Source organism: Cavia porcellus, unplaced genomic scaffold, assembly GCF_034190915.1.
Source record: "Cavia porcellus strain 051 isolate PalLab524CR breed Dunkin Hartley unplaced genomic scaffold, mCavPor4.1 scaffold_29, whole genome shotgun sequence".
Taxonomy (NCBI): domain Eukaryota; kingdom Metazoa; phylum Chordata; class Mammalia; order Rodentia; family Caviidae; genus Cavia; species Cavia porcellus.
Window position 1 is genome coordinate 19,692,544 of NW_026947512.1, and position 13,554 is coordinate 19,706,097.

Here is a 13,554-nt window from a genome sequence, read left to right on the forward strand (position 1 = left end):
GTATCTTACCACTGCCCTCCTCCAGCAGGAACTGCACATCCTCACACAGGGCCTCAGACATAGAACCCAGTCCCCTTTGCCTTCCTGCCCCTGCTCATGACACTCCAGGGACCCAACCCTCCCTTGTTCCAAAAGCCGCTTGTGTTCTGGTGTTGCCCCTGGAAATGGGCCCAAGCCTGGCTCCCTGGCATCTGACCTGAGCCTCCTCTCCTAGGACCCAGCAAGAAGCCCTGGATTGGAGCCTGACCAAGTTTATCTGCTAATCCCTGTGGCAGCCACTGCGTGTTGCCAGTGAAAAACTCACTTGCCTTCTTTCTCACCAAAGAATCCAGAGAAAGACCATCATTCCAAGCCTCCTTGCAGCATGAGGCCCTGTGCCTAAGCTCAAGTAGTGACCAGAAACAAGTGAAATGTGGGAATTTTGAAAACTGTTCAAAGGAAGCTGACTTGGCTAAAGAAAGGAGCCTTCATCTTGTCTCTTTTTTTACTTCTGTGACCTAGGGTTGGGATGTTAAGGGCTGGTGCTCCAGCAGCTATTCTGGACCATGAAGTGACCTCCAGAACAGAAGTCATATGCTAAAAGTGGTGGAGTAAAAAATAAAATATATATTTTACAATATAGATGCATATACATTAAGATATATATGGTGCAATGTATACCAGGTTTGTTTTCAAAACATTTCCTATCTCAAGCTGTTTAATCTTCACTGTGATTTGCACAGTTACTTTCATTATTGTTATTTTATAAATGAGGAAGTAGAGGAGAAAGGAAGTCCCTTACTGTCTCATGGCCGGGGGAAAAATTTAAGCCCAAGCAGTGTGAATCTGGAGTCCAAGTTCTCAGCAGTACCCCGCCCCGCTTTGTCCGATGGCCGAGCTGCTACTGCACCACAGCGGGGCTGCCCGGCGCCGCTCTTCCTTTCCGTGTGGGAGAGAGAGAAGCCTGGAGCCGACTTGAGCCGCTGCTAGTCTGAGTTTTCTGTTGTCAGCTTCCAGGTGTGTGCCTGCTGGTGCCATCTCCAGACTGATTTTCATGCCCCCGGGCGCCTGCTACACTGCTCCCAAGTCTGAAAATCCTTGCACGCCCTGCTGTTTGCACACCTCTCATGCAAAGCCTCACAGACGGTTGTCCGGCTGGCTGTCACCCAAGCTGGATGACTGCCTTCCAGCGAGGGACTGCATCTTAGCGTCTACACGCACGCACGTGTGCGTGTGCGCGCGCGCACACACACAAACAGCCCTTAACCCAGCGTGGTACATAATCAGTGGTCAGGAAATGTTCTCTGGGTGTAATTGAATCTGGGGTAACGCCAGTGTCACATAAAATAGAATGAACTATCACATCACACATGTTGGGATACAGTAACCCCCTTTCCCTTCTCTCTGACCAGGCTGCCAAAAATTGTTTTCTTCTATAATGAAATGGAACTTCCTTTTTTTCAGTCCTGGGAATTGAACTCCGGGATGCTGTACCTCTGAACTATGTCCCCAGCCTAAATTGCCCAGGCTGGCCTCGGATTTGCAACCATCCTGCCTCAGCCTCTGCAGTAGCCGGGATTACAGACATGTGCCACTGTACCTGGCTGATATCCACACTTAATGAGTGCTCCATGTAAGTGGGCATTTACATGTCATTTGGGTCTCTGTGACACTAGAGGTTGCTGGAGACAAAGACACTGAAGCTCAGACAAGTTATATGATTGATGAGGGACAATGTCAGTGAACCCAGGATTCCCCATGTCTTGCATCCATATTTTTATACTTGTCTGTTTGAAACACATCATGTGGCATCCAGAGCACAAGTCTAGGTCCCCGGTTTCTGATCAGGCCTCCTAACTTTGGCTGGTCGCAGTTTCCCTAGCTATCAGTAGCTAGGTCCCTTCTAGCTGGGGGCACAATCCTATGACTTCAACTCACACCAAGGCCAGGTGATGGGAAGCCTCATCTGAGAGGAAAGCGAAGCCGTCACAGAAGCTCTAAGAGAGACATGTGGGGACCCCGGCCAAGGGGCAGCTTGTGGTGATCTCAGGCCATGTCCAGTTCAGTCACTTCTCTGAGCTCGCTTGCTGGGAGAAGGCTGGGCTGCAGACATATCTCTATCCTCAGCACCCTGGGACAGCAGTCTGTCCATGCCCAGGTCGGGCATGTGCTGACATTTGCTGGTGCTGAGCTCCTGCTGCATCAGGGATTGCAGGCAGGCTGTCACCTTGGTGCTCGGGGGAGGCATCGTGAGTGGGAACAAGGCCACGTGTTCTCGTAGAGGAATCTGAGTGCTAGAGAAATCCCCCGGGGCCCCAGGAGACAACGCTAACTGTGGACAAGCAATGGAGAAGCAGCTTCCCATCCATGGCGCTCCGGGGGACCCCAAACCCATGACCCTGCCATGGATTTAAAATTTAAATTGAGTACTCTAGTTTGCTGTGTATGACATAAGCAAAGCTAAATCAAAGGACACTCATACTCCAATCTCCCAACTCAAGCCGGCCACACGTACCTTATAATAATCAATGCTGAAGTCGTGCAGCCCGGCTTCTTCTTCACTCTCATGCCCACAGCCGCATCTGCCCCTCCCTCGGATCTGGCATGGAAGAATTATGTTGAATTGCATGAAATTGCTGATATTCAATCCGTTTTGGCATCTAAAAATGGCACTTTCACGAGGCACAACTGAGTATTTGTGTTCTTGGGTTCATTCTGTGATGAGGAAGCAGGGGTTTTCAATCCTCACGGGACTCACCGTGATTTTTAGTAAGGATGGATGAGGGCTGAGTCTCCAAATCTGATTCCAGACATCACTCGCTCATCTCACAGGGGTCCACTAAGAGCCTGCTGTGTGCCAGGGACCTGCTGAGGACCAAAGACAGCAAAGAGGGTCAGCACCGCTGGCCTGTCTGCCGGGGGTCGTGCACAGCATCTCTCAGCAGAGTGGAGAAAAGAGTCCCTGATAGCAGTAATGACCATGCAACGAGCCATCATTGTGTGCTGGGCCCTCTCCTGCTGTGCATTTCTGCTCATGTGTAGTTTATTTAGATATTTCTAGCTTGGTTCAATGGTGCACACTTGTAAGCCCAGCTATTCATGGGGCTGAGGCAAAAGAATTGTGAGTTCAAGGGTAGTCTGGGGGACTTGGTGTGATCTCATTCCCTACAAAAAGAGAGAAAATATTTCTGTTGTGTTATTTATATACCTGACTGTCATTTTGCTATTACTTATCAGCTCACCCCTACATTAACCTTGCCTATTTCACAGCAAAGGTATTTAGGCCACAGAAAGTCTAAGTAATACAAAGGTCACACAGCTAGTAAGTGACCAAACCAGGATTGAAGGTCAAGCAGTCTGCTCCTGGCTTCTACTGCAGTCACACCCTGCATCTGACTGGGGACATCTGGGCAGTCTTCTCAGAGGAGGTGGCCTATGGGTTGAGACCTAGAAAGTGACCAAGCCAGAGTGCCAGGCAGCAGGAACATGCACACAGAGGCACAGAAGCTTGAGAAAGAAAGGCTCCCTTTCAGGAATCGGCCTGGAGTGTCAGAGAAGGAAGTGGCTGAGAGGTGACAGGCAAGGGACAGGCCATGAAAAAGGCTTGCATTTTGTCTTGTAAGCAACCAGGAGTTATTAAGATCCCTGCAGGGAAGGGACACGATTAGACTGGCCAGTTAGCAAGGTGGTTCAGGGGGCAGAGGGAGGTGGGAGGACACTAAAGGGTGCTGGGGTTTGGGGATGCGGGTCCACCCACAGTCCCTTCTCCCAAACCTGGTCCATAAGTCTCCTCTCTTGTCCCCTCTGGCCATCTGGCTAAATCATTAGTTACTGCTCATGAGTCACTTGAGACTTCACCTCAGGCCATCTCTTCTCCTGGGAGAGAGGTCACAATATATTACTGGAAGTGTCCCCAGGAAGATGTGCCTTCCCCGCCGTCCTTGGAGGCCAGCCCTGAGAGCAGTTCTAACAGCGCCACAGAGCACCTGTCAATCAGGTTCCTGTCTTTCCTCCACAGTCACAGGTCTGCTGTCCATGAGGTCACGGGTGCACGCCAAGGGGACAGTGCGGTGGTCATGTGGTAGCAGCGTGGCAGGAGCAGGTGAGAGAGTGAGCCCCGCAACTTGCTGGTGCCTTCAAGACCTGCTTGGTCCCGTCCTACATGTCCTGCATCTGCCATCCAGTGATGGGGTCAAGCTGGGCTTGCCAGCTTGGGTGACTAATGGGTTTCAGGGCCAGCAGGTACCCTGTGTTCTCAAGTCCAGTTTCTGACATCCAGTAGAAAGTTGCAAGCTAGCTCTGACCTGAACAGTCACAGAACAAAGGACATTTTTGTCTCTGAGTCCCAGGGGCCCCACTGAAGGTCTCCCATTGGTGCCCCCTGGTAGGGCCCTCTGCATAGGGGACCTGAGCGGCCACAGAATTACTTCTCATTGCTCTCTGCTGGCTCTGGCCCCTCTTAAAGCCGGAAGCTGCAAACTTCTCTGTAATTCCCCGTGGCTGGGAGAGCGCTCCGGAGGCTGGCCCTTGGTCTTCCTGTGGAAATGGCCCATGGATCAGAAGCCAGTGTGGGGATTTTCCTAGTTCCCCAGCGCAGGTGATACATGGGATGGGTCATGTGCCCCAGTGGGTCAGCTGTGAGACAGGGACTGTTTTATTTATCATCAGGTCCACAAGAGACGTGGAGTGTGGGGAAAGTACTGTGGGTCTCCAGGAACAAGTGCCACACTGGGGCCTCGGCTGGCTGGGTAGTCCAGCTGGGCAGTGCATAGTCACCCTGGTACATGGCCAAGGAGCCCTCTCAGAGGGCTGCAGCAGGTTCCCCGTGCAGCCTTGTGCTGTGACTGCAGCCCCTGCAGCACAACCCAGATCAGGCTTCCCCTTCCCCTTCCCCAGTCTTGGGGTTCTGGCAGTTAGAAGTTAAGAAGCAGCAAGAAGGAAAAGCCCAAAGGTCTCCCTTCTTCCATCAGGAGGGTGCAGGCTCCCTCTGGCAGTTACTGCTGCCTGCCTGGCACATCACTGAGCCCTCTGTGAGTCAGACACAAAACCCCAAACCTCTGTCCCACTGCGAGCTCTGTAGTGGACCCTGGGCCCCAGAGCCTCAACTCAGCCTATCTTCCCTCTGCCATCAGCCCCCACAGAATGTCACCCACCCTGTCCCAGCTGGGACCCCACGTGGACAGGTAGCTGGCTCATGAAGAGCCAGTGGCAAAACAGCCAAAGACCAGCACCTTCTGCTGCATCCACCGCCCTGTTGGTAAATTCTCAGGTTTTCATCCATGGGAGTCCAGACTGTGTTATTCCCAGCACACACACCCTCTTCCATTGTCCCCTTTTAACCAGATCACCTAGGGAGCCATCTCCGAGGACACAAAATGTCAGTCTTCCTGGCTTCCATCTTCCTGGTGATTCTCCTGAAGTGTCCTTTCTCCTGTCCTCAGTGAGGGTGTCAGGGGAGGAGTTAGTCTCTCATCACCTAAGCTGCACTCCCAAGCTAACCCCTGTCTCTTAGGCATGCGCCACGCATTGTATGTGGGGGTGTCATAGCTGGTGCGCCTGTGTCCTTCACAGAGGTGGGGTGATGACTCTAAACGTAGCATTTTCTGTTTTAAGCTCTGACCTAATCATAATTCCAGGGCAACAGAACACGTTCTACTGGACGGCCTGGTAAATACGGGGAAAATGAACGTCCGAGTCTTCTCAGAATGCACAGATGGGTCTCACATAAATCCATTTCCATGTCCCCAGTTCTATGCATCTGTTCCTTCTGCCCAAGGGATTTCTGGCTTCTCAACTCCGTTCAGTGGGAACCAATGTGAAATCAAACCTCAAATTAGGACCACTCCTAATCTGACTTAGACCAGGACATTTAGTATAGAAACAAGATCCTCTAACAAATGACCTTATATTCAGATTTGGGCATTCTAATAGGCCATAGTTCTCTTGTCAGTTTTATTCTTTCACAATTCATTTCTGTGTGCACTGCTTAGATTTTTGGTGACTTGAATTAATAGTATCACACAATACTTTTGTGTTTTCTCCTCTAACCCTCTGTGGATCTGAGGTCCACCTCCAGCTCCACACCCGGAGCTGAAATCCATGAATTTGGGTTTTCCATTCAGTGGTAGTATATGTGCCCCCGAAGAGAGCACCGGTTTCCCGTTCACTCCTAAGTTTGTTGGCAGAAGCAATCTGCTGCGCCCCCAAGCCCACTGATTCCACTTCTCCATCCTTGCTTAGCTCGGACTCTCCAGAGCAAGATCCAGGCTCCCCCTCAGCCTGTTGGGGTTTCTGTCATGGAGAAGTAGGTGAGAGAGCAGAGGGAGTGCGACAGGAAAGTGGGAAGTGAGCAAACAGGGTGGCCTGCAGAAGGTACCTCAGAATTGTCCTCAGAAGGAAAAGAATGGGGACAGTTTCCACCGGCTCCCATCCCCTTCTGGCAAGGTCACTTCCCCTCAGTGGGGGCTGATTGCATGGATCACAGGCCGCGTGTTTGCTGTGGTTTTGGAGCAAGCCCAGCGGCAGGGAAGCAGAGGCACTGGGACTCAGTCACACGTGACCATCCACAGCAGCACTGACCTGGTGCAGGCACCGAGCACATGCGTGACAGAGACTCATCAGCCTGCCTGCAGTGAGCTCTCCCACAAGGGATGCTGTGACAACTTCAGGAACTGCTGCGTCCTGGAGCCACAGGCTGCTGGATTTCCAGGCTGGATTTCCCCTGCCTTCAGCTCTACCGAGGCAGATGACAGATCCCAACAACTCCTCTTTTTCTGAGGGCCCATTTCCTGCTGCCACTTAAGACATCAATTTCTATGTCTGTTAGGGTTCCTGATTACCAACATGAGGACTGACATACTACTGATGCAAAGGAACCATTGATGCAAAAAATATTGTTGAGTTCAGAAGAGTGTAGAAAATCATGCTCAAATAGAGCAGGAAACAGGACTGCCAGATCTCAGGCTCATCGCAATTTGTTCAGAATTAAGTGTCTCCCAGGAAGCAGCCAAGGGTGGACACGTCCAGGAAGCACCAAGCAGGAGAATGGAGTGTTCTGTGGGTTAAGAGACAGAATGCACAGGTGGGAGAAGCAGGGGTGAAGCCATTCACTTCTGGTCAGTGTCACTGTGGGTTGCCACACCTTTCTGCTTGGAGCTCGGGACAGAGGTGCTTACCTCCTGCCCTCTCATGTGCTTCTGTTCTAAGGAAGTTATTAGAATTAGTCATCTAGACAATAAATCTACTTTGCTACAGGAATAAACATCTTTAAAACATGTGCACGTTATCCAGAGGGGTAATTTATAGACACCCAGCCTGACTGCTGAGTTCAGCTTGGTCACCTTGTAGATCTGATTTCCCCCGTTAACTTCTAATGGTTCTCTGTTATCCAAAAGCCTTCTTTCTTGGGTAGGGTGCATTCTGTCCTGCCTCTGACTGCAGGATTCATCCCAGCTTCAGTCACAGCAAGACTACAGCCCTACCCAGTTCTGGAGATCAGTTGGAAGTCATCCAGTCCTGTTTCATTGCATGACCTCCTTCTAGGACCTTGCTTCTAGGGTGTTCTGGGGTGTTCATGTTCCCGCCAAGCATCTCTACCTTTGCTAGGATATTGGCCTAGAAAACTTGGCAAGAACTCAGTTCCTTCAAAGCTGAAATCTGGCCTCATTTTTTTCCCCTCACACAGGACTCTTAATTCCATTATTCTTTCCAGAAACACTGCCCAGAGCCTGCTGTTGGCTCCCTTCAGTGTCACCACTGGACCCACTGGGCTTTTCATGGGTACCTGCTCTAGCACCCACTGCTTCCTGCTCCCCGTGCTCCCTGCCTATTATGGCCTCATCCTCCTGGGACCCTCTTTTCTCCTTTGATGGGCTTGCCTAAGGCCACCACCTACACTGTCACCTGTGCCCAGATGCACCCACTCAAGGGACATCACCTGACTAGAATTGCCCCCTGCCTGGTGTGGGGCTGCCTACCACTCTGGGTGAGCAAGGCTACATTCTCTATTCCGACCACTCCCCCTCTGTCCCTTTCCTCTGTTTACTGAGTTCTGGACAACACGGGTTGTTTCTTTCCTTGAGCCTGCCTGCTTATAACTCATGCCAGCCCTAGATAATGGTTCTTTTGTACTGGGCTCCAGGAATGAACAATCCATTGATTTCAGGTAAAAGCTGTTCTCTCTATAAGAGAATGGCTTCAACTGAATGGTTTGTTTATATAATAAAACAGCCTTTCTTTTATCTGTATGTTATTACATTTTATTTATTCATTTAATTCATACTTATGGAGGAACTACTGTACTCAGATACTATGTTAAGAGCTAAGAATAGAGAGGCAATAAAGGCATATTTTTTACCTTCAGGGAGCTTGCAGTCTAGAGGAATAAAAAAATCTATGTAAAAAAGAAATATAAAACAACATTGTAAGTGCTCTGCTATTTGAAACATGGGCAGAATAGGATTTATTTATACATTTTTTTATTGTTGCCCAGAATATCTGACTAGAGTGATATACCTAGGGAGTGTTGGAACCAGGTCCTAGGAAGGCTTCAAAATACTAGAGGTCCTAACCTCCTAACAGCACCTGGGGCGGGGACAGGTCTGACGTCAAGGAAGCCAAGAAGCCCCCAGAAGTGAAAGGAGGCAGGAATAGGTGTTACATAAAAATAATGGAGCGCGTTAGATTAGCAGTAGATTAACCCTGTGCTCTGCTCTCTCACAGAGAATTACTCAATGTCTTAGAAATGCATTTTCTATTAGCAGAAGCCAAATCCAACGAGAGTCCGAGAGTCTGCGGAGCAGGAAAAAACCAGTCAGTTATCTCCCTGCTGTCTTTAAAAGGAGTGTAGACTGAAGGTGCTGGCCCAGCCCAAGACTGTAATGCGGGCGAGAAAAATTAATAAAGAATAACAGGTAAACACAAGGCTTCATTAAAAACAGATCCACTCATATATTCTTCCTCTGGGGATCATTAAAAATATGTTAATGTAGTAAAACACACATGCCATAAAATTAAACATTTTAAAGTGAGTTAGTCAGTGACTTCTAGTACACTGACAATGTTGTGTGATCATTACAACTGTCCCACTCCAAAACCTTTTTATCATTCCCTAAAGAGCCCCCTCATGCATCAGGCAGCCTCTCCCCATCCAAAAGTAGAAAAAAGTGGAGAATTCAGAAATACAGAGAAGATTCTATGTGTATGGATTTCACTGCTCTGGATATTTCATATAAAGGGAACGGTTCAGTGTGCAAGCTTTTATGTCTGGCTTCTCTCATTCGGTGTAACCTCAGCCCGGTTCATCCCCACTGTGAAGCGTATCAACATGTATTCCTTTCTATGCTGAATAGTACTCCACGGTATGTCTGTATCATAATATAGCCATTCATTGTGTTGGTGGACTTTGAGTTGTTTTTACCTTTTGGTTAGTGTGAATGGAAACAAAGGTGAACAAGTATCTGTCTGAATCTCTGGTTTGGGGCAGAATATGATATATTTATACATTTTTTTAATTGTGGGATATATTAGACTAGAGTCACACACTAGTGTTGGAACCAGGTCCTAGGAAGCCTTGAACAAACTAGCGGTCTGAACCTCCTAGAAGCATAGGGTATATAACTGTGAGTAGAACTGCAGGGCCATATGATAACTTAGGTTTAACGCTTTGAGGAACCAGGAAATTATTTAACAGTTTGAAGTCAAGGAATTGCTTCTGACCACCAAAAATGGTAGAGAAAAAGGACCATGAGATCCTCGAAGCTCATACAAGTAGGTAGCGGCATATACTGCTGCTAGTCATCAAACTCAATTCTTTATCTTCTTCAACACACAACTAGATTGTATTTCTCAACTTCTGGCAGCTAGGGGAGGCCGTGTACCTTTTTTCTTGCCCATAGGACATGAGCAGAAGTAATGTGTGTGATTCTGCAGGCGCTCCTAATGCTCCTTCCACTTCTGCAGGCTGACGCAGGCAAGCATGGTGACCTTTGAAGCCATGCTACTAAGAGGGAGGACCCACCACGAGAAAGGAACCTAGGTCTCAGTTTATCACTTGGATGAGATTTTACTACAAACTGGTCACACTTGCTTTATATTTTAAGGGAAAAGGAACTCTCTTTATATAACTGCATGCATTTATAAACCCTCCTTTATGAAGGCAGTATTTCCTAGAAGACAGAAGAAGACCTCACGTTCCTCAGACAGACCTGAGGCTGGTGGAGGGACTGGGGGTTGGGGAAGGCCCAAAGGCCAGGGCAGCTGGAGACCAGAGGATATGAGCCTGTGGTCTCTCTGGGTTACACCCAGAGACAGGTCCAGAGACTGACCTCCTGACAGTTCCAGAATTCCATCAGAACAGCAGCAGAGCCAGCCTGGCTGGTATCTGGCTGTGTTCTTAGTGTAAGGAGACCAGTGAAGCTCTCTCTGTATTTAGTAAATGGCTTCAATTAGAAAAAAATTTTTTTAAATGTTTCTGTAGCTAAATTGAATAGACTGGAGCTTCCTTAGGCTCAGAAACCTGATGTTCTTATGTTTTTATGCTTTGTTGCTTTCTTTGATAATTTCCCATCTGTCTCCTCTTAGTTTCATAAGAAATTTCCATTGTAAAATTCCAGATCAGGTGAGACAGTCTGCTGGGGGGAAGAGTCAGGGCAGACAAGCCTGTCCTGGGTGGGGAGGAGCGTCCCTAGAGGGTAGATGAGGTAGTGCAAGGGCGGGTGCTTCTTTATCAAGGTATCTTGGTATTGGGGAAGGAAATTTTTTGTGTGCTCAAGGCTGTCCTGAGGACTTCAGGATCTTTAGAATCCCTGGTCCTGACAAGCTGGGGGCTGGGGAGCCCCAGCCATTATGAGAAATCAAGCTCTCCAAGCACTTCCAAACACCCCCAGTCAGGGGCAGGACCCTTACCCTATAATGATGGAAAAAAGTAGAGAATTCAGAAATACAGAGAAGATTTTAAGGGATCTTGAAGGTACCCTGTCTTCTTCACAAAGGACTGTTCTGTAACACTTTTATCAAGACTCTTTCTCCCTTAAGTTTCTCGTGAACCACTCCATCCCTGTTGGCCTCTAAACACTTTTTCCTCCTGTCAGTGTGGATCAGTTTTCCAAATTTTTATTTTGCAGAAGATATTGGAGGGGAGCACCAGTCGCCATGCACACCTTAGCCATCCTGGTGCCCTGCCCTTGGCCTACACATGGTCTGGTGTATGTCTAATACCCACTATTTCCTCTTTAAAGCAATAGATTGGATCAAGGGCACTAAAGTCTCCAGGGTAAACAGTCTCAGCCAAGGCTGGGTTTTGGAGGAAGCTGAAGTGCTGGAGAGATGGTGACAGACCTACAAGATTAATCTAGAATGTACTGGGAGGCTAGAGGCAAAGGTAAAGAGTCTCACTCCTTCCTCACCCAGAAAATGGGTGGGAGGAGACTCTCCAATCCTTTGTGTATGGATTCAGTTTAACATTACCGCAGTCATCATGAACTGAAGCCATCAGGACAGCCCCACAGTAGTCCTAGTTGGTTTTTCCTACACTCTTTTCTAGAAAGCCACAGACACACAAACCCATGGAAGTGGCGTGTGGAGCTTCACCACTGTCCCCTCATGCCATGCCGGGAATGTGCCCGGCACATTCTTTGACAGCAACTTGAGATAAACCAGGTACATTCAGCTTAGATAAAGTCACTTCTGTCCTAACCAATGTCTACACCTCCCTTCTGGTCCAAATTGGAGGCGATTCAACTGGTCTTGCTGTTATCCAAAACCAACTTTCAAAAGCTCAGAGGTATGGTCCTGGGAATTGGAGGGGAGGAACTGAGCTCAGGAGACAGCTTGGGGTGGGGGTGGGTATTTACTTGTCAATCAGGGAGTCACCGAATCAGTACCAGATGCCTGATATGAGTTACTTCGTAGATGTTGCACACAGGCTAGGAGAGGACACTAAGCTGAACTCAGGGTGGCTGAGTTAATGGCTTGGTGCCTACCAGCACACAAGGGTCTCTCACCTAGAAGCTTGCTTTCTCTCAAACTACAGACCACTGAGTCACTGGCTGCACTTACTGATGAACTCAATCAGGCAATTGGCTTGACTTTCTCTCAATTACCATTTTCTCTTAATTATAATATGCATCTTCCTCCTTCCCCACACACATTTTAACATTTCTGAAATACAGATGAGTCTTAAAATAGCTGTGCATATTTATTGTAAAGTTTTTTTTGAGGCAGCTATTAAATCAGTGGTGCATCTTATAATCAATGGCATATTAGAATTGAGGAAATAGGGTAATTACTAGAATTGATTTCCCATTTTGATGTAGTAGGGATAAGACTCTTCACTGAGTGCCGAGAGACACCTGTGCTCACTCAAGTCCATGGAAATGTTTGTGGCTGGCCTTGGCAGACCAGTTCTCCTCTCACTGTGGTGGTGAGTTTAGATCCCTTTGGACCCCCAGTGAGCCCAGAGAAATGCACCATGTGCTAAATCCCACCCTTTCTATGTAAATGTCATGAAGAAATTGCTTTGGGCCCAGGATGCTGCTGACTTTTCTGCTGATTGGTCTCAGTGAGTAGCAATGATGCCTTACTTGGCAGCAGACAAAGCTGAACCAATGAAAGCCATGTGGGCAGATTTAATGACTGCCACCAAGCCAGGGCATCCTGGAAGCTGAAGCACTCCTCATCTGGCACATCAGGCTGGTCCCCCAAAGGACTCAGCCACTGCAAGGCAATCTCGCTGCTCACACATCTGTGCTCATTTCTGGACCTGGCTGGGTTAGCTCCCCATGATGGCTAATTTTAGGCATCTACCTGACTAGGTTAACTTGAATAGCTGGGAGGCCATTACTTCCAGGTGGGTCTGTAATGCTGTTTTGGGACGAGATGAGCATTTGAATCAGTCGACTGACTGAAGGACAGCCAACTTGCTAGTGTGGGTGAGCACTATCCGTTCTGTTGAGAGTACAGGTAAAAGAAAAAAAATAGAGAACTGAATTCCTGCCTCATTCTTGAGGTGGGCATCCATCACCTCCTTCTCCCAGACACTGGAGTTCCTGCTTCTCAGACTTTCAGACTCAAACCAAATTAAATCACCAGCTTTCCTGGTATTTCCAATTTGCAGACGTCTCATGTGAGCCAATTCCCATAATAAGTGCTCTGTTATATATCTACATGGATCCTGTTTCTCTGGAGAACCTTGACTGATTTACTTCCCACCCCACTTCTTGGAAGAAAGGAAGGATGGGGGTGGAGGTGCAGTGATCAGGGTGATGGATGATTGTTAAACCCTGTTAGCTAGGCCAGCACAGGGGAGACTGTGAGCAGGTGGTCTGAGCAAGCAGGTCTCTGCTTGGGGAGTCCAAGGAGAACTTTACAGCAGGGCAGGTTTGCTGCCCCAGAGTCCGGCCTTGGGAGGAACTGTAATACCAATGCGTGGCTCTTTCTTTTCCTCTGGGGACTCTGGGATACCTGGAAATGCAGGGTCAGGCTAGACTGGGAAAAAGAAAGTCCTTCCCATATGCTGCGGGTCCTTTGCCTAGGTCATCACTCCAGCCTAAATTAGTGTCTATGGGAATGTCTGGG

At 48.5% G+C, this 13,554-nt stretch overlaps 1 long non-coding RNA gene across 1 annotated transcript in view; it reads right to left on the reverse strand.

Moving 5' to 3' along the window:
* Positions 1 to 2,494: 2,494 nt before the first annotated feature.
* Positions 2,495 to 13,554, reverse strand: part of LOC134473880 (uncharacterized) — a 40,203-nt gene continuing 29,143 nt past the window's right edge. The window contains exons 2-3 of the long non-coding RNA XR_010044360.1: positions 2,738 to 2,847; positions 2,495 to 2,578 (exon numbers count right to left, since the gene is read on the reverse strand). This is a non-coding gene — a long non-coding RNA (uncharacterized LOC134473880). The remainder of the gene's footprint in view (positions 2,579 to 2,737; positions 2,848 to 13,554) is intronic.